Below are 22,977 nucleotides of genomic sequence, written 5' to 3'. Positions count from 1 at the left end.
AACAGCATCTGAGAGGGGCGTCTTATACTCAGAATTTAACAACAGTGTCAAAAAGGATTCATTGAGAGGAACCTAACCTATATCACAGAACAGACTGTATACGGTTTCCTAAACAGGCACCAGCATATCCAAAGCAATCTCAGTTAGTGTCTGATAGGAGTCTGGTGGTCATAATCCCTCCTCCCCAGGGGACTGAGGAAGCGACGCTCCAGTCCACGTGCCAGCCTAGGTCTCTGGCAGTGGCCAGGTTCTGCTTTTCTTCCGAGCCTCCTCTTGTTCCAAACCATTTGGGTCCCGTGTGGTTCCATGCCAGCTGCGCCCTTTCTTCTTAGGGCACTTGGCCCAGGAACTCTTGGTTATTATGTTGCAATTTCCCAAGGTGAAACTTGAATACAGGGTTCACAGGCGTGTTTTCACAGCTCTATTTCTTTGCCTTTTGCTACACTGCAGGCTTGTCTGAAGACTGAAACACAGAGGGTGGGGCTTTCAGCCAGTGTACGTTCTGCCAAATAGGTTTGCAGTGCCAAGAGCCTTCTTTCTGCCACCGCTGTGGTATGTACAGTTGTGCTAGCAGCTTTGGATTTTGATAGGAAAGCCATAACTTCTGAGATGAATATTATTATATCAATAAGAATTTTCTCTCTATTTTACAATAAGACCATTTTCTGAACTAATTACTGTGTGGCTACTCACTACCTGTATATGTGCCCACGTGTGTTACTGTAACATGCTCATGCAAAGAACAGGTGTGAGATAAAACTGGAAGCTGCAGACGCCTCTCTTAGTCTGTGTTATAAGGGCTGGGTAGAGGGCCACAGGGAGGATCCAGGAAAGCTGATCATGTAGTTAGAGAATCTTCATGGAGGGCTGGGAATTCATTAGGTGTATTGGGCTGTTTTTGTGTTGCTATAAATATCCAAGGCTGAGTAATTTATAAAGAAAAGAGGTTTCCTTGGCTCATGGTTCTGCAGGCTGTACAAGCATGGCACCAGCATCTGCTCAGCTTCTGGTGAGAACTCAGGGAACTTTCAATCATGGCAGAAGGTGAAGGGGGAAGCTGACGTATCACATGGCCAGAGAGGGAGCAAGAGAGCTAGTGAGGGTACATCCCAGACTTTAAAACAACCAGATCTCGTGCTAACTCACTTAGTGAGAGCTCACTTATCACGAAGAGGATGGTGCTAAACCATTCCCGAGGGACCACGGCCATGATCCAATCCACAGGGCCTACCTCCAACACTGGGGATTACATTTCAACATCAGATTTGGAGGGAATGAATATCCAAACCATATCATTAGGAGATGGAGAAGACTGGCTGGCTGGCAAACATGTCAATTACCTGGTTGGGTACAGGGAGAAACCCACTGAGGCAGAACCCAGGATTCATTCATTCAATTAATTAGATACATATTGGATTCATTCATTCATTCAATTAATTAGATGCATATTTACCGAGTACTTGCTACATGCCGAGCACTCTTCTAGGGGCTGGGAATACCACCGTGAGGAAAACAGACAAACGTTACTGTCCTCATGGGGCTGAATTCCCAGTGCTATGTTGTGGCTCCATTTGTTTGACTATGAAACCTAGTTTAGGTTTCAAGATCCTAGCCTCATCATTGTGTTTGGTTGCAAATGGCTCAGGTAGGATCTTCCCTTCATTCCCTCCTTCTTTCCATTTTCCTTTACACAACCCTAGAGTTATTACCACGTTTCTCAGTGGTCAGATCCAAAACTCTTCTTAAGAAAGATCTCAAGTTCTGGTGGCCATCACTCTAGGGCTCCCAGGTATATAGTGACCATCTCTCAGGGCTTCCCTGGCCTTGATAAAGGAGAGACCTTTGGATCTGAGGTCATAGAAGATACCTACCTACCCATCTCCCATGTTTTCTCTCACTGCTTCCAGGGAGACTGACTACATGCTGAAAAGCAAACACGAAGGTTAAATCTTAAAAGCAGGCAGAGAGAACGACACAACAGACTGACAACTGACTTCTCAAGTGAAACTATGGAATCCAGAAGACAGTTAAATGATATCTTCAAAGTTCTGAAAGAATAACTGCCAACTAGAACTCTGTGGAAAGAAAAATAAAAGGAAAATACAGACACTGCTAGAAAAAAAACGTGATAAATCTCATCACCAACTGACCTGTAGCAAAGGAAATACTAAAGGGTATGCTTCAGGCAGAGGGAAAATGAACTCCAATGTAATCTGAAAGACACAGAAAGAAATGAAGAGCAATAGAAAGGATAAATGTGTGTGTAAATTTAAATTTAAATCCATTGCATATACAACAAAGATAATATCTTGTATGGTTTAATATGTGTAGAGAATTAAAAAATCTGACAATAATAGCATATGGGAGAGGATGGTGGTAAATATAATTAAAGCGGCCTAAGGTTCTTGCATTATCTAGGAAGTGGTAGAAGTACCACTTATTTGTATCAGACTTGATAAGCCAAAGATATATGTTGATATATGTTGCAACCACTAAAAAAATAGCAAAAACACCAGAGTATTACTTTCAAAAGAGTGGATCAAAATGGCACTATAAAAACATTGAATCAATCCAAAAGGGGGCAAGAAAGGATAATAGCACAGGCAGAACAAGAATAAAGCAAATAAGATGGTGGATTACCCAACATAACAGTAATTACATTAAATATCAAAGGGTTGGCTGGGTGTGGTGGCTTATGCCTGTAATCCCAGCAATTTGGGAGGCCAATGCAGGAGGATTGCTTGAGCCCAGGAGTTTGAGACCAGCCTGGAAAACATAGTGACATCCTGTCTCTACAAAAAATAGAAAAAATTAGCCAGGCCTGGTGGTGTGCACCTATAGTACCAGCTATTCAGGAGGATGAGGTGAGAGGATTGCCTGAGCCCAGGAGGCTGAAGCTGCAACAAGCCATGGTTATGCCACTGCACTATAGTCTGGGTGACAGTGTGAGACCCTGTAGAAGAAAGGAAGAAAGAAGAAAGAAGAAAGAAGAAGGAAGGAAGGAAGGAAGGAAGGAAGGAAGGAAAGAAGGAAGGAAGGAAGGAAGGAAAAGGAAGGGAAGGACAGGTTATCAGTCTACTTAAAATATATAATTTTCAGATCAAATAACAAAACCAAACCCAACTATATCCTGCTTACAAGACATATGACTTAAATATAAGTAAACAGAAAGATTGGGAGAAAAATGATAAAAGATATTGTGAGAAGAAAGTTGGCATAGCTATATTTCTAAAAAATGAAATAGATTTTTGGGCAAAAACCCATTACTAGAGTAGGTGATCCTTCATAATGATACCGGTTCAATTTACCAGGAAGATAAAACAATTCTAAAATTGTAAGAACCTAATAATATTGCCTTAAAATAAATAAGGCAAGCCTGGGCAACATGGCGAAACCCTGTCTCTACGAAAAATACAAAAATTTGCTGGGTGTGGTGGCATATGCCTGTAGTCCCAGCTACTCAGGAGGCTGAGATGGGAGGATCGCTTGGACCCAGGAGGTGGAGGTTGCAGTGAGCCGAGATCATGCCACTTTATGCCAGCCTGGGTGGCAGAATGCAACCCTGTCTCAAAAACAAACAAATAAAGCAAAAATGACAGAACTAAAAGGAGAAATGGAAAATCCATAATCCTATATAAGGGAGATTTTTTATATACCTCTCTCAATTACTGATAGCTCAAGTAAGGATATAGGTTTTTTATTATTGCTGATAGACCCAGTAAGGATTTTTATATACATCTCTCAATTACTGATAGATCAAGTAAGGATAGAGGTTTTTTTTTATTATTACTGATAGATCTAGTAAGGATATAGGTTTTTAATTTTTTTATAGAGACAGGGTCTTGCTCTGTTGCTCAGGCTGGAGTGCAGTGGTGCGATCATGGCTCACTGTAGCCTCGTCCTCCTGGGCTCAAGCACTCCTCCCACCTCAGCCTCCTGCATAGCTGGGACTATAGGTGTGCACCACCACGCCTGGCCAACTTTTTAAATTTTTAGTAGAGATAGGGTCTCACTAAGTTGCCCGGCTGGTCTCGAACTCCTGAGCTCAAGCGATCCTTGTGCCTTGGCCTCCCAAAGTGCTGGGATTATAGGCGTGAGCCACTGCATCTGGCCTAATACAAGAGATTTGAACAATATGGCTAACAGTTTTGAATTAATGGATATACACTGAACGCAGCTTTCAACAACTTCCAACATCCATTCTTTGCAAGTGCAAATGAAACATAAAAACTGGCCCTATGTGAGGCCGTAAATAAAATCTCAACACGTTTCAAAGGACTGAAATCTAATACAACATAATCACTAACTACATTGAAACTAAACTTCAAATCAGCAATAAAAAGACAATCAAAAATCCCCAAATATTTGGAAATTAAGCAATATTTTTCTAAATAACTTATGGCCAAAGAAGAAATCACAATGGAAATTAGAAAATATTTTAAACTGAATGATAATAAAAATACTACATTGCGAAACATGTAGGATGTAGTTAAAGCCAGACTCAAAAGGAAATTCATGGACTTAAATGCTTATATTAGAAATGAGAAAAGACTTAACAATCAATAATTTAGGCCAGGCACAGTGGCTCATGCCTGTAATCCCAGCACTTTTGGAGGCTGAGGCAGGCAGATCATTTGAGGTCAGGAGTTCAAGACGAGCCTGGCCAACATGGCAAAACCCTGTCTCTACTAAAAACACAAAAATTAGTTGGGTGTGGTGGCACTTGTCTGTAATCCCAGCTACTTGGGAGGCTGAGGCAAGAAAATCGCTTGAACTTAAGAGGCGAAGGTTGCAGTGAGCCAAGGTCATGCCACTGCACTCCAGCCTGGGCGACAGAGCGAGACTCTGAAAAAAAAAAAAAAAAAAAAAAATATATATATATATATATACACACACACACACACAACTCAAAGAGTTAGAAAAATAATAGCAAATGAAAGTAGAATGATAGAGGATGATAGATACAATGAAGCTGTGAGCATAAATTAATGAAATAGAAAACAATAGAAAAAGTCCACAAATCTGGTCCTATGAAAAGAGTAAAATTAACAAGACTTGGTGAAAGTAACCAGGAAAAAGCAGAGAGAGAGAGAGAGAGACAGAGAGAGAGAGAGAGAGAGAGACAGAGAGAGAGAGAGAGAGAGAGAGAGAGAGAAAGGGAAGGCAGACATAATCAGTATCAGCAATAAAAGAAGGAGACTTGCCGGGCGCGGTGGTTCACGCTTGTAATCCCAGCACTTTGGGAGGCCGAGGCGGGCGGATCACGAGGTCAGGAGATCGAGACCACGGTGAAACCCCGTCTCTACTAAAAAATACAAAAAATTAGCCGGGCGTGGTGGCGGGCGCCTGTAGTCCCAGCTACTGGGAGAGGCTGAGGTAGGAGAATGGCGTGAACCCGGGAGGTGGAGCTTGCAGTGAGCCGAGATTGAGCCACTGCACTCCAGCCTGGGCGACAGAGCGAGACTCCGTCTCAAAAAAAAAAAAAAAAAAAAAAAAAAAAGGAGCCTTTAATACAGATTCTGCAAACATTAAAAAGATAATAAAAGGATAATTATGAACAGTTGTACGGCAACATGTTTGAAAACTTAGATGCCGGTATGTTTGAAAACTTAAATGAAACGGAAAAATTCCTTGAAGAACCACAGCTTAAATTTGACACAAGTAGAAAATCTGAATGCAGTTGTCCTTCAGTATCTGTGGGGGAATCGGTTCCAGAACCATTCCCCCCATACCAAAATTTATAATTGCTCAAGTTCCTGATATAAAATGGTAAAGTATTTGCATATAACCTATCCATACCCTCTCACATACTTTAAATAACCTCTCGGTTACTTATAATACCTAACATAATGTAAATTCTATATAAATCGTTGTTATATTGTATTTTAAAAATGGTATTATTTTGTATAGTTGTATTATTTCTTGTGGCTTTTTTCCCAAATATTTTTGATACACAATTGGTTGAATCTGGAACTCATGTGGGATCCATAGATCTGTGCTCATAACTTTTAAAGAAATGGAATCCTTTCTTAATATTCTTCCTACAAAGAACACGCTAGGCCCAGATGTCTTCAATTGTGAATTTCACCAAACATTACAGGAAGTAGTAACAGCAATATTACACAATCTTTCCCAGAGAATAGGAAAAGAGGAAGCATTTCTTAATATGCTTTATCAGGCTGAAAGAGCCTTGATACCTGACAAGGACATTACAATGAAAAAAAATCCCATGCCAATTTCTCTAATGAATATTTCTTGGATGAATAAAATATTAGCAAACCAAATCCAGAGCTATCCAAAAAATATTAAATCATGACCAAATTGGGTTTATTACAGAACTGCAAGTTTGGTTTAGCTTCAATGACTCAATTATGTTCATGTTGTCCTATAAAAAAAAACAAAACAAAAAACCCCTCTCAGTTTAGTTCATCACTTTTATGGAAATAAAGGAAAAAAAGCATAAGACCATCCTAATAGGTATAGAAACCATTGTTTGATAAAATTTATTTTGAAAAATGTATGTTTTTGAATTTAACACACAGTTTGAAAAAACTTTTAATAAAATGGGAATAGAAAAGAATTTTGTTAATCTGATAAAGAGAATTATATCAGGGTTCTCCAGATAAATAGAACCAGGAGAATGGATGGCCAGTATGTATGTATGTGTGTATGAATAATATTTATGTATGTATGTATATATGTTGGCTCATGTGATTGTGGAGGATGGCAAGTCCCAGATCTGCAGGGTAGGGTGGTAGACTGAGGTCCCAGGCAAAAGCTGATGTGTGTGATTGATAATGCTAAGAATTGGTAAGGATGTGATGTAACTATTAGAACCCTTATATATTGATGGTGTAAGTTGAAAACTATTTGAATACACGCATACCCTATGACCCAGAAATTCTACTTCCAGGTATATACCCCCTAAAATGCATTTATTTGATGCCAAAAGTCATGTATGAGAACGTTCTTAGGAGTATTATATAGCTACTCAAACCAGAAACGACCCAATGTCCATCAGTGATAGGCTGGATAAACAAATATTGGTATACTCATACTGTTACCCGAAAGGGATCTCAATCCAGACCCCAAGAGAGGGTTCTTGGATCTCATGCAAGAAAGAATTCAGGGCGAGTCCATAGAGTAAAGTGAGAGCAAGTTTATTAGGAAAGTAAAGGAATAAAAGAATGGCTACTCCATAGACAGAGCAGCCCCAAAGGCTGCTGATTGTCCAATTTTATAATTATTTCTTGATTATATGCTAAACAAGGGGTGGATTATTCATGCCTCCCCTTTTTAGGCCATACAGGGTAACTTCCTGAAGTTGCCATGGCATTTGTACACTGTCATGGCACTGGTGGGCGTGTAGCAGTGAGGACGGATGACCAGAGGTCACTCTTGTGGCTATCTTCGTTTTGGTGGGTTCCAGCTTCTTTACTGCAGCCTGTTTTATCAGCAAGCTCTTTATGACCTGTATCTTGTGCCAACCTCCTGTTTCATCCCGTGACTTAGAATACCTAACCGTCTGGGAATGCAGCCCAGTAGGTCTCAGCCTCATTTAACCCAGCTATTCAAGATGGAGTTGCTGTGGTTCAAATGCCTCTGACAATACCATAATCTACTATTCAGCAATGATAATTAATAAATATGACCACACCAAATAACACGGATGAAACTCACACACAATATTGAGAGAAGAAACGAAACCCAAAAAGTACGTATTATATGATTCCATTTATATAATGTTCAAAAACAGACAAAACTAACATAGTGTTAAAAGTCAGGGTGGAGGTTACATCTGGGAAGGAGGAAGGGGTGGTGACAGCAAAGGGGCATCCAAGGGGTTCTGATACTGCTTATGCTTCATTTCTTCAGCTGAGTGTTGGTCACATGGTGCAGCCACTTTGTGAAATTCATTAAGAGTACGTTGAAAAAAAGGGAGAGAACTAACAGAAGGGTGACTGGAAACAGCAAATATAGACAACTCTTTCCGGAATGTGTGCTCTCAGGGGGAAGGGAGGGGGGGATGATCAGGGGCATTTTTTTTCAATTATTACTTTTTTTAAGGATGGGAGGATATGCTTGTTGCCGATGAGAATAATCCAATAAAGAGGGGAGAACTGATGCCAGAGGGAGAGGCAAGAACTGCTGGAGTGATATTCATGAGGAATGAAGGCCTAGGCTGTAGTGCAAAAGTGGAGGGCAGGTCTTAGAGACAGGGCCCCCAGGTGCTGGGCAGAGCAGAGAGGAGCGGAGGCGTGGAGTGGGGGCTTGCACAGGCACCTCCTTTTCTAGTTGTTCAGGCCCTCTCCCATGAGCACCGGGTGCTGTGTGCATACTCTCATTCCCAGTCTAGGCCAGGGATTAAAGGGATTCTCTGCTTCCTGAAAGGTAGACGGGAACTGTCAGGTGGGAGCACATGGCCAGGTCTGTGGCCTTTGGGCAAAGCACGCATGGCTGGGGAGAAGGTGGAGGTCCTTGCCTGCAATGGGCTTTGCGGGGGGCAGGGGGGTTCTGTGGATTTCTGCCATCAGGGAGCCCCTGTCCTGGTTGCCTGGTTAGGGGTAGGTCAGGGGACAGCCACCAGGTGCCAGCTCCCTCCTCCTCTCGGCCCGGCTTTGTAAGCAGTGGCTGCTGGGCCGCTCACTACTCTCCTAGGACCCCAGGGCTCTCCCTGTGAGCAGAGGGAGGGAACTTTGGCCACAGGAAGGACTGGAAGCCAGCTCGAAAAAGCACATTCCTTGGCAGGATAAAAAAACTTTTTTTTTTTTTTAATAAGTGTAAGGACTTAACCTTTGCTAGGAAATGGTTGCAGTATTTTCCTTTAAATGAAAAGAGACTATTGTGATTGAAACTTCGGAAAATACACAACATCCTGGTGCCATTCTCCAGGGCCAGCTCCTGAGTTCCGTGTTGGGCTGGCTCTGGTCTTTCCTCCGGATGGTCTCTCCTTGGACTGTTGAAGGGGACGGAGGACTGTACTGGTCCCTGGAAGGCCAACCTTGGGCTGCTCAGCTTCTCTCACAGGAGAAAGCTCAGGAGAAGGCCTGAGGCAGAAAGGGCTTGTCGTTGCTTACAGTGACCTCCACTCAGGTCCTGCTCCATAATTTGTGGGGCCCAGTCAAAATGAAAACGTGAGCCTGTGGTTCCAAAAGTACTAAGAATTTCAAGATGGCGACACCAGGGCATTAACTCAAGTGCAGGATCCTTCTGAGCATAGCCCCTTTTAAGTGAGCGGCCTTGTGTGACTGCCCAGGTCGCATGCCAGGAAGCTGGCCCAGCCTCCAGTGGGCCACTCTTTTTCTGCTGGCCAGGCCTGAGTTTCTGCAGCTTCTCTCTCATGGGGCACCTCCAGGCCTAGACACAGACCCTGGAGGATTCAGGGCAGGACTCAGGACTTCCTTCTGGGGTCCCAGCCCCATCCTTGGCTCCCATATACCACAACTGGCAACAATTTCCCAACCTGGCTCTTCACTCAATTTCTCTCCCCTCACGGTTTAGAGACAGTGCTTCCCGGTTGTGAAAACATTCTGGGTTTCATCTGCGCTTGCTTGTAACCCGGGGGTCTGGAGTAATTGGGAACACAGAACAGCTGCATTGAGTACTGGTCTTCTTGGCGCTCCTCAAGCTCTTTACAAGCCTCCTCATAGGCCTACTGTAAATAGGAAAGTACAAACACATGCCAATTTTGCAGCAGATTAAAACCATCTCCTGCGCTCCCTGGATCGTAACACATAGCAGTTTGTGTTTATGCAGCATTTATTAGCTTGCATGCTACTTAGGGACTTTCATAGTTCTCTGCTAGGCGAGGCCTTAGTATTTGGGCTCTCCAGCATCTGGGAGGCACACCATATGGAGAGTTGTAAAGCCGCATTTCCAGGGTCAGCCTGACCCCACAAGGCCAGAGCCTCTCCAGAGCTGTGCTGTGCAATGCAGTGTGGCCACTCGCCACTTATGTCTCTTGAGCACTTGAAATGTGGCTAGTCCGAGTTGAGACATGTTGTTCCTGTAAAGTACGTACTGAACTTTGAAGGCTTAGTACAAAAAAAGAAATGTAAAGGATCTCATTAATTTTTGGGGTGGAGGGGGGCAGGGATAGAGTCTCACTCTGTCGTCCAGGCTGGAGTGCAGTGGTGCGATCTTGGCTCACTGCAACCTCCACCTCCTTGGGTTTAAGTGATTCTCCTGCCTCAGCCTCCCGAGTAGCTGAGACTACATGTGTGCACCACCATGCCTGGCTAATATTTTTGTATTTTTTTTAGTAGAGACAGGGTTTGACCATGTTGGCCAGGCTGGTCTTAAACTCCTGACCTCAGGTGATCCACCCACCTTGGCTTCCCAAAGTGTTGGGATTACAGGCGAGAGCCACTGCACCCAGCTTTCATTAATTTTTCACATTCATTGCATGTTGAAATAGTATTTCTTACATGATGAATTAAGTAAAATGCATTATTAAAGTTAGTTTTACATGTTTCTTTTTCCTTTTTTAAATGCAGCTACTAGAAAATTTAAAATTATATATACGACTTGCATTTTTTTTTTTCTTTTTTTGAGACAGGATCTGGCTCTGTCACCTAGGCCAGAGTGCAGTGGCACAATCACGGCTCACTGCAACCTCCACCTCCTGGGCTTAAGGGATCCTCCCACCTCAGCTTCCTGAGTAGCTGGGACTACAGGCATCCACCACCACACTTGGCTAATTTTTGTATTTTTAGTAGAGACAGGGTTTCACCACGTTGCCCAGGCTGGTCTTGAACTCCTGACCTCAAGTGATCTGCCCACCTTGGCCTCCCAAAGTGCTGGGATTACAGGTGTGAGTCACTACGCCTGGCCTATGGCTGGCATCTTATTTCTGTTGGATAGCTCTGCTTAAAGCCTCTCCTTGTTGTATTTACATACACACACACACACACACACACACACACACACACACACATACACACACACACCATATAAACATATGCTCCTGAGCTACTGGCAGGATCTTGGAAAGAAAACCAGGCACAGTGAGATCATGTGACTTAACCCCAAGTGTCACCCTCTCTAGGAACATTCCTCAGAAGATCCCGGGGCCACCTAATACTACCAACCTAGAGGCTTTTATTTGGCCAATAGTAATCTGTCTGCCTTGCCTTTTAAAATTAAAAAAAAATTAATCTAACACCTGTTTATTGAACACCTATATTTGCAAGGGAGTATGACATAGTGATTTCAGAGTGCAGGCTCCAGAGACCACATGACTTGGATTCTAGACCTGGCCCTACCAAATGAGCTATATGTCCTTGAACAAGTTTGCCTTCTTCATGCCTTGGTCTTCTCATCTGCAAAATGGGAATTATGACATCCAAAGGGCAGAATCAAGATGGTGACCCAGGTGCCTACTTCATGGGCTTATTGTGAGGATTGAATGAGATGAGGCACAGAACACCCTTGGCATGGAGTCATTCTGCTGTAGGCAGCCATGGTCCTGATCTGGCCCCTGGACTTTCGCAGGGCTCAACAGACTCTGAGGAAGGGAGGGAACCATGATCCCAGAAAGGCTCCAAGACAGATTGGAAAGACCATCCTAGGCAGGATGTAATGTCAAAAGTTAGGATTTGGAAAGGTTCCCAGTCACAATGTCAAGCTGGAAGGCCTGGTGTAGGAGGGTCTGGAGTGGGGCTAGGATTGATTCTGGGAAGCCAGAAAATGAGTGAGAAATAGACAGTTCTGCTCTTAGTCACCTGAACTCAGAGCATCCCCTCACTGGGGCCAAACCAATGGCCAAGGCTGAGGAAGGGGGCCCAATCACATTCCAAGTCCTACATTGGGCCTAGGTAGGCAGATCTGGAGTGTTGGACCCATTTCCTCTTTGCAGTCTTGTCCCTGTTAGGCAACTGCATTAGGGTAATGAGGGTTGATGAAACAAATCCCAAAATTTCAGTGGCTGAACATAATAGAGGCTTCTTCTCACTCACCTAACAGTCTACTATGGGTGCTCCTGATCGGCAGGAGGCCTTCCACATGGTGATTCAGGGATCCAAGCTCTTGGCACCTAATGACTCTACCCTCCCTTAGGCCTGAGTCCTCTGCATCTAGAGAGCAGACAGGAAAGAGAGGGTGGAGAAAACACAACCTCTTCTAACCACTTTGGCCTGAATGTAACATCTATCATTAACTTTATGTTCAATCTGTGACAACTAGTCTCATGGACCCACCTAGATGCAAGAGTGGCTGGGAACTGCCAGCTCTACATGATAGAATAGAGACTCATTTCTGGTGGGCATCTCTGCCAGCTCCCACTCTGTAGGGAGAGCCAACCTAGCAGCCTGGCCTCCCTCCCCACCAGTCCCCCTAACTTCCCTAAGGCATTTGCCAGTCACCATGCCCAGGCCAGGCTTCTGAAGGGAAATAGAGGGAAAAAATCGTGAACACTTCTAAGGGAATAATGACACAACAAGCACACTCAAAGAGACAGCACACACACCATAGTCTCAGCACTTCAGACATCCTTGAGTAGTTCCAAAAGCGTCTTTCTCAGAGCCCTCAAACCACACCCAGGCACTGGCCTTGAGAGATATTGAGCTCAGTGAGCCAAGCCAGGCCTGCAGTGCTGTTCTGAGGAGGATGCAGGCAGGTGGAGGCGGGACCAGCAAAGTCTTCCTAGAGCTCCCCTGTCCTGGCCACAGACAGCTTGGAGAGATCTCAGAGGGACCTCCTGGTCTGCTGAGCCACTTTCCCGGTGTGCCCTCGTTATTGCACTGGCAAAATCCCAAGTCCTTACTGGCCAGGACTGGATCAAAGGGGAGAGGTGTGTGTGGGGTCGAGGGCAGGTCTCACTTGTTATCCAACACAGGCGCGGTGCTTTTAACCAGTGCTTCTTCCACACCTGCTGGCAGCTGGGGAGGGACGCAAAGAAAAACCAGACCCACTGAACCTCAGGTTGCTCATGATTTTGTGGACAAGATGACCAGATATCAAGGACTTCTGTCTGATGCAGAGAATGTGTCATGTCCCTCAAAGAGGGGAAGCGGTGAATGCCAGAGGGGCACTCATAAGTGAGTCCATCCATCTTCATTTTGGGGCAATCGGAGAAGGCTTCCTGGAGGCTGAGTTTTAAAGGATGGGGAGGGGAAGAATCTCCTTGGGATTCCCAGCAGTGTTTCCCCGTGTGGGGGACTTTATGGTTGCAAAGCTGGTGAGGCAGGCAGGGCCAGTCACCTCCACTGGACAGGGGACGAGACAGAAAGGCGGAGCTCCCTGCCCAAGGTTGCACAGGAATGTTGCAAGTAGGAATGCAGACATCTGGCCTACCACTTCTGGGCTCTTTGTATGAGCTTGATAAGCATGTTTCTCCCTCAAGGCTGGTCCGGGCAGGTCCCCAGGTGGGGCAGGAAACTCTCATGCAGGGAGCAGGTCCTCCCGGGGGCTTCTCAGGGCTGGGTGCTCAGCCTCCCCCAAAGAACATGTGTTTCCTGTTTTCCTGCTCCCTCTGGCTCAGGAAAGAGAACGGGTTTTCCTGAGCGGAAGAGCCTCAAAGACCTGGCCCAGGCCCAGAGAGCTCTACCGGTCAGCCCGCTCAGGGCTCTTGTTCCTCAGGGCAATGGGCCCCTCACCCACCCACCCGGCCTTCCAAGGACACTCGTGGCCATTATCTCCCCTCGCTCTCCCCCGACTGTCTTGAACCCAGGACCTTGACTCCCAGCTTGGTATTCTTGGAATACGCTTTGCTGATCCTTGGCCAAACCTGGAGTTTGTGCCGGTTTGGAACTGAAAAGTCAAGGCTGTGGGACAAGGACTTTGGCCAACCCTACAGCTGCTGGAGACTGAGAGTCCTTATACCTTCCCATCCCTGTTCCCATGTTGTTTCCTATTGTCCTGGGATGGAGGCAGGGGACGGACGGTCAGTGGCCGACATTATTCCAGCTTTCCAGCCGACGTTCTGCGGGTTTGGCACGGTCTGAGCTCCGTCCATAGCTGCTCTGAAGCACAGAGTCTTTGGATGTGAATGCAACATCTTTCCCCACTGTCTGGTCCAGGGTTTTCCCTGCATCTTGGATGAAAGGGAGACAGTGCGTGAAAGTGGAGGGAGAGTGAGCGAGCAGCCCAGGTCTGCAAAGCCACGGAGCCCAGCGCCAGTGTGAGCTAGAAAGAGGCTAGCGGTGCCTGCTCCTTGTGACTCCCATCCTGTTGGTGGGGAATAAGAGGAAACAATTTTCTCCAATTCCTTAGCAGCCCCATCTCTCCCTACAAAGAGGAATCCTCCCATGTTCAGGCCTGTTGGAGAGCCTGGTTCTGTGTTTAGGAATTGCTGTTAGGGGTGTGTGTGTGTGTGTGTATGTGTGTATGTATGTGTGTGTGGTGTTTTCTGTAAGATGAGGCACTGGCTATGGATGAGCTTTGGAGTGGTGGAAGGTGTGTCTGTGTATGTGAGACAGTGTGGGTGCTCATATGTGACCCACGTCGTCCTGGGGCTTTGTGAGAGGTGACATTCAGGCCCTCCTTGGCCTGCAGCCCACGGACAGGCCTGGAGTCCACAGCGGGAGACAACTAACTCTGAAGACTGGGCTATGGACTTTGAAGTCCTTCCTAGTGAGGGCTCCAGGCACAAGCCGCCCAAGTTTATTAGGTACAGGTTTATCTGGGGCTAATTTACCTTGTTAACATAATTGTGCCAGAGGATGCAGCCCTGAGGCCCCGCCTCAGTAATTACCCTTCTCTTGATCTCTTTCATCTCTGAGGGCTGTGCCTTTATGCAGAGCTTTGCTGGCCCCCGACTTGCTCCTTCCAAGGCCCCGGGAGGGGCCCTGGCAATGCTTTCACATTTTTGTAAAATTTGCAAAAGTATATCGTATCAACCACAATCATTTAAGGCTGCTGTTTCTTTTCACCCTGACTTCCCCTCTGTCACATTTCCCTTCTGTCAGGGGGTATCAGAATAACTGTGGACATTTTGGGGATCCAGCTCAGGGAAGTCTGAATTAGGGGATGCATTTAATGTGGACAAATGTGAGGTATTTATGTGGGATGCAATATATGTATATAATATTTCATGAATGTGGCTCTCGGTCACTTCCATGTATCATGACAATTATTGGGGAGGATTGGTTTCCAGGAATACTCCTACCACCCATGGTGTTGACTCACCTGGGGTGATGCAGCATGAATGTGTCCTATGGGTCTTAGTACAGGAAGCATGTAGGAAGTGGAAATGAAACAAGATTGAAATGCACAGAGCCAGAAGCTGGTCTGTGGAAAAGTTCCTGTAGTCTTACAGCTCATGTTAGAGGTTTACTCCTAATTGACAACTGTGGTGGTTAATTCTATGTGTCAACTGGACTGGGCTAAGGGATGCCCAGACAGTTGATAAACCATTATTTTGGGATGTGTCTGTGAGAGTGTTTCCAGAAGAGATTTATATTTGAATTAGTAGATTAAGAAGACTGCCCCTCACCAGTGTGGGTGGGGATTATCCAATCTGTTGAAGGCCCAAATAAAACAAAAAGGCAGAGGAAGACAAACTTGTTCTCTGTCTCTGTTTGAGCTGAGACACCCATCTTCTCCTGCCCTCAGACAGTAGTGCTCCTGGTTGTTGGGCTTTGGACTTGGACTGAATTATACCACCAGCTTTCCTGGTTCTCTAGCTTGCAGATGGCAGATTGAGGGACCTCTGAGCCTCTGTAATCACATGAGCCAATTCCTATAATCAATCTGTGTGTGTGTGTGTGTGTATCCTATTGGTTCTCTTTCTCAGGAGAACTCTGACTAATGCAGATTTTAGTATCAATAGTGGTTCTAGGAGAACAGAATTTTAAGGTTGAGTTTCCTGAATTGGTTCTGAGGTTTATGAGATTGGCCCTCTAATCTGATTATTCATGGTGTTAGCTGTGTATAGAGATATGCAAAATATCTGCATTGGATACTTCTAATCAACCACTTATAAGAAGCAAGGAGCTAAGTGACTTCATTTAAGATATTTCAAACATTTTTGGAAAATTGAGGAATATAATGACATTGGTTACTTGGTTACTTGTTTCTAATGTCATTGGACAGAGTTGTAAAGAAAAGGATGAGATCATGGATTCAAATTCCTAGCTCAAACAGTGCATAAAAGATCTTCTAGTTGTGCCCTGAAGGATAACCGTATTTCAGGACTGAAATTGCTGAAAATCACATGCAATACAAATCCTGTAATTGACTGAATGACAACTTCCCAGCCTCATATGGTCTCTACTGTTACAGTCAGGGCATTGACTGGGAAAGAATGATATCCTGTAAGTTGGGTTGGTGACCTATGGGAAGACCTTGATGAAGCTGGAGACCTTGAGCCTCTAAGTTCTGATAAGTCTTCTTTACCATGGAAGAGATTGGCCTATGCCCAGTGGAAGTTGCATCCCTACCCCCAGTGAAGTTGCCTACCCACCCCTAGCAAAAGTGGCTTCCTCACCCACAGTAGTGGGGATAAATCTTCATTGCCTGATGAAACAGTAATGGCCTCCCCTGAAGCAGTTGCTGTATAAGACAGCGCAGATTCACTCCTGGACCCACCTCATCACCACTCTTTTCTTCTAGACCTATATCTAGACTCGAGTCCCAGAAGCCCCCTAAAGGTGAGGTACATAGTGTGACCCATCAGGAGGTATACTGCACCGCTAAATAATTCCTTTATACAAGCAGAAATCTGGGGAACATGCATGGGAGTGGATATTGAGAGTGTGGGGTAATGGTGGAATATGGATCAAAAGGTAGGCCACCAAGAGTAAATTGGAAATGCCCGACCTCCCTTGGTTTAACGCAGAGGAAGGGGTTCAAAGGCTTAGGAGATTGGAATGTCCAAGTGAATCTGTTATTTAAGACCCCTTCACCCACACTGAGAAGGTCCAGAAGACATACCTTTTGCCAGTATTTTGAGGAATAGATTTGTGAGGGGAGCCCCAGCATCCCTGGAGAGCTCTGTGATCACTCTTTTCTATAGGCCAGACTTCACATTGGAAACCATAGCCACTCAACTGGAAACCTACATGCAACAGGGGGTAATTGGATTCCAACGTGACAGGGCCAAGTGGTGGCACCCAGCCATCAAATGCAAGGTGGGTGTAGTTACCTTAATGCACAGCAGAGGCAAAGCACTGATCAGAATAATCCGGCTCACGCAGACTAGTATGGCATTGGCTAGTTAATCATGGTGTTCCTAGGAGTGAAATAGAAAAGAAGCTTACTAAGTTCTTTGTTGATTTTTCTAAGTAGAAAAGTTTTAAGTCAAGAGAACAAAAGTGTAACCCAAATCACCCAAACAGAGTCACAGCTCCTCGATCAGTTTTCAGACTTGACCAATTTATAGACCCAGAATCCCTTGAATGGAGGGGAGGTTGAGTCTCTTCAAGGAAGGACCCCCATACAATACTCAAAATGTATGCTATTAGTCTTTCCCCCAGCCTTCTTCAAAGGGACCTTCAGCCTTCACCAGGGTAACTATGGATTAGGGAGAAGGAAATAATCAAATTTTCAGGGACTACTGGACACTGGAGCTAAACTGACACTAATTCCAGGAGAACCAGAATGTCACTGTGGCCCTCTAGTCAGAGCAGGAGCTTATAAAGGTCAGATGATCAATGGAGTTTTAGCTCAGGTCCATCTCACTATGGTTCTTGTGGGTTCCCAAACCCACCCAGGGTTATTCCTCCCATTCCAGAATGTGTTGTTGGAATTGACATACTTAGCAGCTGGAAGAATCGCCACCTATGGAATGAGGACTATTAATGGTGGGAAAGGCCAAGTGGAAGCCAGTGGAGCTGCCTCTACTCAGGAAAATAGCAAATCAAAAGCAATACTGCATTCCTGGAGAGATTGCAGAGATTAGTGCCACCATTAAGGACTTGGAAGGTGCAGGAGTGGTGATTCCCACCACATCCCCATTCAATTGTCCTATTTGACCTGGGCAGAATACAGGTGAATCTTGGAAAATGACGATGAATTATCGTAAGCTTAACCAGGCGGTGACTCCAGATGTGGTTTCATTGCTTGCACAACTTAACATGTGCCCTGGTACCTGCTACGCAGCTATTGATGTGGCAAATGCCTTTTTCTCTACCTCTGTCCATAAGGCCCACCAGAAGCAGTTTGCCTTTAGCTGTCAAGACCAGCAGTATATCTTCACTGTCCTACTGTAAGGGCATATTAACTCTTTAGCCTGGCTGGGCACCGTGGCTCATGCCTGTAATCCTGGCACTTTGGGAGGCCAAGACAAGAACTCCTTGAGCCCAGGAGTTCAAGATAAGCCTGGGCAACATGATGAAATGCTGTCTCTACAAAAAATACAAAAAATTAGCTGGGCATGGTGGTATGCACCTGTAGTCCCAGCTACTTGGGAGGCTGAGGTTGGAGGATCACCTGAGCCCAGGAAGCCAAGGCTGCAGTGAGCCATGATTGCACCACTGCACTCCAGCCTGGGTGATAGAGTGAGACCCTGTCTAAAAAAGAAAAAAAGAAAGAAAGAAAAGAAAAAAACCCAACTCTACAGCCTATGTCATAATTTAGTTTGCAGAGCTCTTGATCACCTTTGCTTTCACAAGATAACTCATTCATTCATTTCATTGATGACGTTATGCTGATTGGACCTACTGAGCAAGAAATAGCAATTACTCTAGACTTATTGATAAGACATTTGTGTGTCAGAGGGTGGCAAATAAATCCGACAAAAATTCAGGGACCTCAGTGAAATTTCTAGAGGTCCAGTTGTATGGGGCATGTTGAGATATCTCTTATAAGGTGAAGGATAAATCGTTGCATCTGGCCTGTCCTACAACCCAGAAAGAGGCTCATGCCTAGCACATCTCTTTAGATTTTGGAAGTAACACATTCCTCCTTTGGGTATGCTACTCTGGCTCGTTTACTGAGAGACCTGAAGAGCTGCTAGTTTTGAGTGGGGTTCAGAACAGGAGAAGGCTCTGCAATAGGTCCAGGTTGCTGTGCAAGCTTCCCTGCCACTAGGGCCATGTGATACAGCAGATCCAATGGTGCTTAAAGTGGCAGTGGCAGATAGGATGCTGCTTGGAGCCTGTGGCAGGCCCCTATTGGCAAATCGCAGGGCAAGGCTTTAGGATTTTGGAAGAAGGCCCCGACATAATCTTCAGATAATTACTCTCCTTTTGAGAGACAACTCTTGGACTGTTACTGGGCCTTAGTAGAAATTAAACACTTGACCATGGACCACCAAGTTACCACGAGACCTAAGCTGCCCATCATGAACTGGGTGTTATCTGACCCACCTAGCCATAAAGTTGAAAGTATTCAGTAACACTGCATTATCAATGGAAGTGGTATGTATGTGATCAGGCCTGTGTGGGCCCTGAAGGCACAGGTAAGTTACATGAAGAAGTGGCCCAAATACCCATGGTCTTGACTCCTCCTACAGTACTTTCTCTCCCTCAGGCTGCACCTATGGCTTCATGGGGAGCCCTCTACTACCAGTTGACAGAGGAAGAGGAGACTTGAGCCTGGCTTATAGATGGTTCTGCATGATATCCAGGCATCACCTGAAATTGGACAGCTGGGGCACTACAGCCTCCCTCTGAGACATCCCCGAAGGACAGTGGTGAAGGGAAATCTTCCCAGTGGGCAGAACTTCAGGTAGTGGACCTAGCTGTGTACTTTGCTTAGAAGGAGAAGTGGCCAGATACAAAATTATATCCTGACTCATGGGCTGTAGCCTATGGTTTGGCTGGATGGTCAGGGACTTGGAAGGAACACAATTGGAAAATTGATGACAAAAAAATTTGGGGAAGAAATATGTTGATAGACCTTTTTGAATGGGTAAAAAAATGTGAAGATATTTGTGCCCCATGTGATTGTTCATCAAAGAATGACCTCAGCAGAAGACAATTGTAATAGTCAAGTGGTGGCCCGGTGTGGTGGCTCATGCCTGTAATCCCAGCACTTTGGGAGGCCGAGATGGGTGGATCACCTGAGGTCAGGAGTTCAAGACTAGCCTGGCCAACGTGGTGAAACCCTGTCTCTACTAAAAATTCAAAACTTAGCTTGGCGTGGTGGCAGGTACCTGTAATCCCAGCTACTTGGGAGGCTAAGGCAGGAGACTCATTTGAACCCGGGAGGCGGAGGTTGCAGTAAGCTGAGATCATGCAATTGCACTCCAGCCTGGGTGACAAGAGTGAAACTCTGTCTTAAAAAAAAAAATAATAATAATTGTCAAGTGCTTAGGGTGACTCATTCTTTGGATACCAGCCAGTCAAGCTCTTTCCCTAGCCACTCCTGTCACTGATCAATGGGCTCATGAACAAAGTGGCCATGGTGGTAGAGATGGAGGTTATGCTGGGGCTCAGGAACATGGATTTCCCTTCACCAAGGCTGACCTGGCTACAGCCTCCATGGAGTGCCCAATCTGCCAAAAGCAGAGACCAACGCTGAGCCCCTGATATGACACCATTCCCCAAGGTGATCAGCCAGCTGCTTAGTAGCAGGTTGATTAGACTGGACCACTTCCACTGTGGAAGGGGCAGTGTTTTGCCCTTACTGGAATAGATACCCTGGATATGGTTACCTTCTTTGCACATGATACTTCTGCCAAAACTACCACATGGTGATTTACAGAATGCCTTATTCAACATAATGATATTCCACACACACTCACTTCGTAACAAAAGAAGTGGCCCATATTCGTGGAATTCACTGGTCTTACCATGTACTCCACCATCCTGAAGAAGCTGGCTTGATAGAACAGTAAAATGGCCTTTCAAAGACTCACAGCACCAGTGTGGTGGGAATACTTTGCAGGGCTGAGACAGGGTTCTCCAGAAGGCTGTATATGTTCTGAATTAGCATCTCGTATATGGTGCTGTTTCTTCCAGAGCCAGGATTCGTGGGTTCAGGATTCAAGGGGTGAAAATGGGAGCAGAACCACTCATCATTACCCCTACTCATCTACTAGCAAAACTTTTGCTTCCTGTTCCCACAATTTTATGCTCTACTGGTCTAGAGGTCTTAGTTCCAGAGAAAGAAATGCTTCCACAAGAGACACAACAACGATTCCATTGAACTGGAGGTTAAAACTACCACTCAGCCACTTTGGGTGCCTCATGACTCTGAGTCAACAGGCAAAAAGGGAGTTACTGTATAGGCAGGGGTGATTTACCTGACTGCCATTGGGGAAATTGGACTACTACTCCACAATAGAGGTAAGAAGGAGTATATCTAGGATACAGGAGATCCTTTAGGGTGTCTCTTAGTATTACCATGCCCAGTGACTAAGATTAATGGAAAACAGCCAGCCGCAGTGTAATCACGCCTGTAATCTTTGGGAGGCTGAGGTGGGAGGATCAGTTGAGTCCAGGAGTTCAAGAACAGCCTGGCTAAGATGGTGAAACACCATCTCTACTAAAAATATAAAAATTAGCTGGGCATGGTGGTGGGTGCCTGTTATCCCAGCTGCTTGGGAGACTGAGGCAGAAAAATTGCTTTGAACCTGGGAGGTGGAGGTTGCAGTGAGCCACGCAGTACTCCAGCCTGAGTGATAGAGCTAGACTCCCTCAAAAAAAAAAAAAAAAAAAAAAAAAGAGATTAATGGAAAACAATAACACCCAATCTGGGCATGAATACTAATGGCCTAGACACTTCACTTCAGGAATGAAGGTTTGGGTTACCCAGCCAAGTAAAGAACCACAGCCATCTGAAGTTGAGGTGCCTGCTCAGCCTTGGAATAATGGAATAATGGGTAGTAGAGGAGGTAGTTACAAATAACAGTTATGACCACATTGTTACCAGGAAGGGGTCCCGATCCAGACCCCAAGAGAGGGTTCTCCCACAAGAAAGAATCTGGGGCAAGGCCACAGAGTAAAGTGAAAACAAGTTTATTAACGAGGAACAGAAACAAAAGAATGGCTACTCTGTAGACAGAGCAGCCCTGAGAGCTGCTGCTTGGCTATTTTTGTGGTTATTTCTTGATCATATGCTAAACAAGGGGTGGATTATTCATGAGTTTTCTGGGAAAGAGGCTAAGAATTCCTGGAACTGAGGATTCCTCTTTTTTTTTTTTAGACCAAATAGGGTAACTTCCAGATGTTGCCATGGTATTTGTAAACTGTCATGGCACTGGTAGGAGTGTCTTTGAGCATGTTAATGCATTATAATTAGTGTAAAATGAGCAGTGAGAAGGACCAGAGGTCACTCTCATCACCATCTTGAATTCAGCAGATTTTGGCTGGCTTCTTTACTGCATCCTGTTTTATCAGTGGAATCTTTGTGACCTGTATCTTGTGTTGACCTCCTATCTCATCCTGTGACTAAGAATGCCTAACGTCCTGGGAATGCAGCACAGTAGGTCTCAGCCTTATGTTACCCAGACCCTATTCACAGTGGATTTGCTCTGGTTCCAGTGCCTCTGACAATGTGATCAGTTACAGAAATGAAAAGTAGAATTGTCATGAGTATTTTATGCTTATTTTGTTATGAGTATGTTTGTGTGTACATATACATATATTAAGCAAATATCTTTGTTTTCTTTTCTCTCTTATCATGTAACATGAGGTATTGCCCTTATGTCATTGACATGCCATTAATAAGGTATTGACCTTATTAATACATTATTAGTATTTGAATGCTGTTAATTTTATATCATAGTATTTAAGTTGTGGGATACCAGAAGAGTAGACATCACTTAAGGAGTTTACCTACTCTTCTAGGAAAGGAATTATTGCATTTTCAGTTGTATGGGGGATAGTTGTATCATATTAGGCAGAATTATTATAATCACCCGATAGGTTCTTCCTGCCCACTTCAAGACAAAACCAATTCACTGAGACCATGGCATTGCAATAAAGAGTTTAATTGACGTGAAGCTAGTCATACCACATGAAAGACAGAGTTATTACTCAATTCAATCTCTCTAAAAATTCAGAGGTTGGGGTTTTTCAAGGATAGCTTGTCAGGCCAGAGAATGAGTGCTGCTGATTGGTTGCAGATGCAAACACAGGGGTGTGAAAAATG

The sequence above is a fragment of the Nomascus leucogenys genome, chromosome 19 (assembly GCF_006542625.1).
Source record: "Nomascus leucogenys isolate Asia chromosome 19, Asia_NLE_v1, whole genome shotgun sequence".
Lineage (NCBI taxonomy): Eukaryota > Metazoa > Chordata > Mammalia > Primates > Hylobatidae > Nomascus > Nomascus leucogenys.
Note: the sequence above shows the minus strand (reverse complement) of the source record.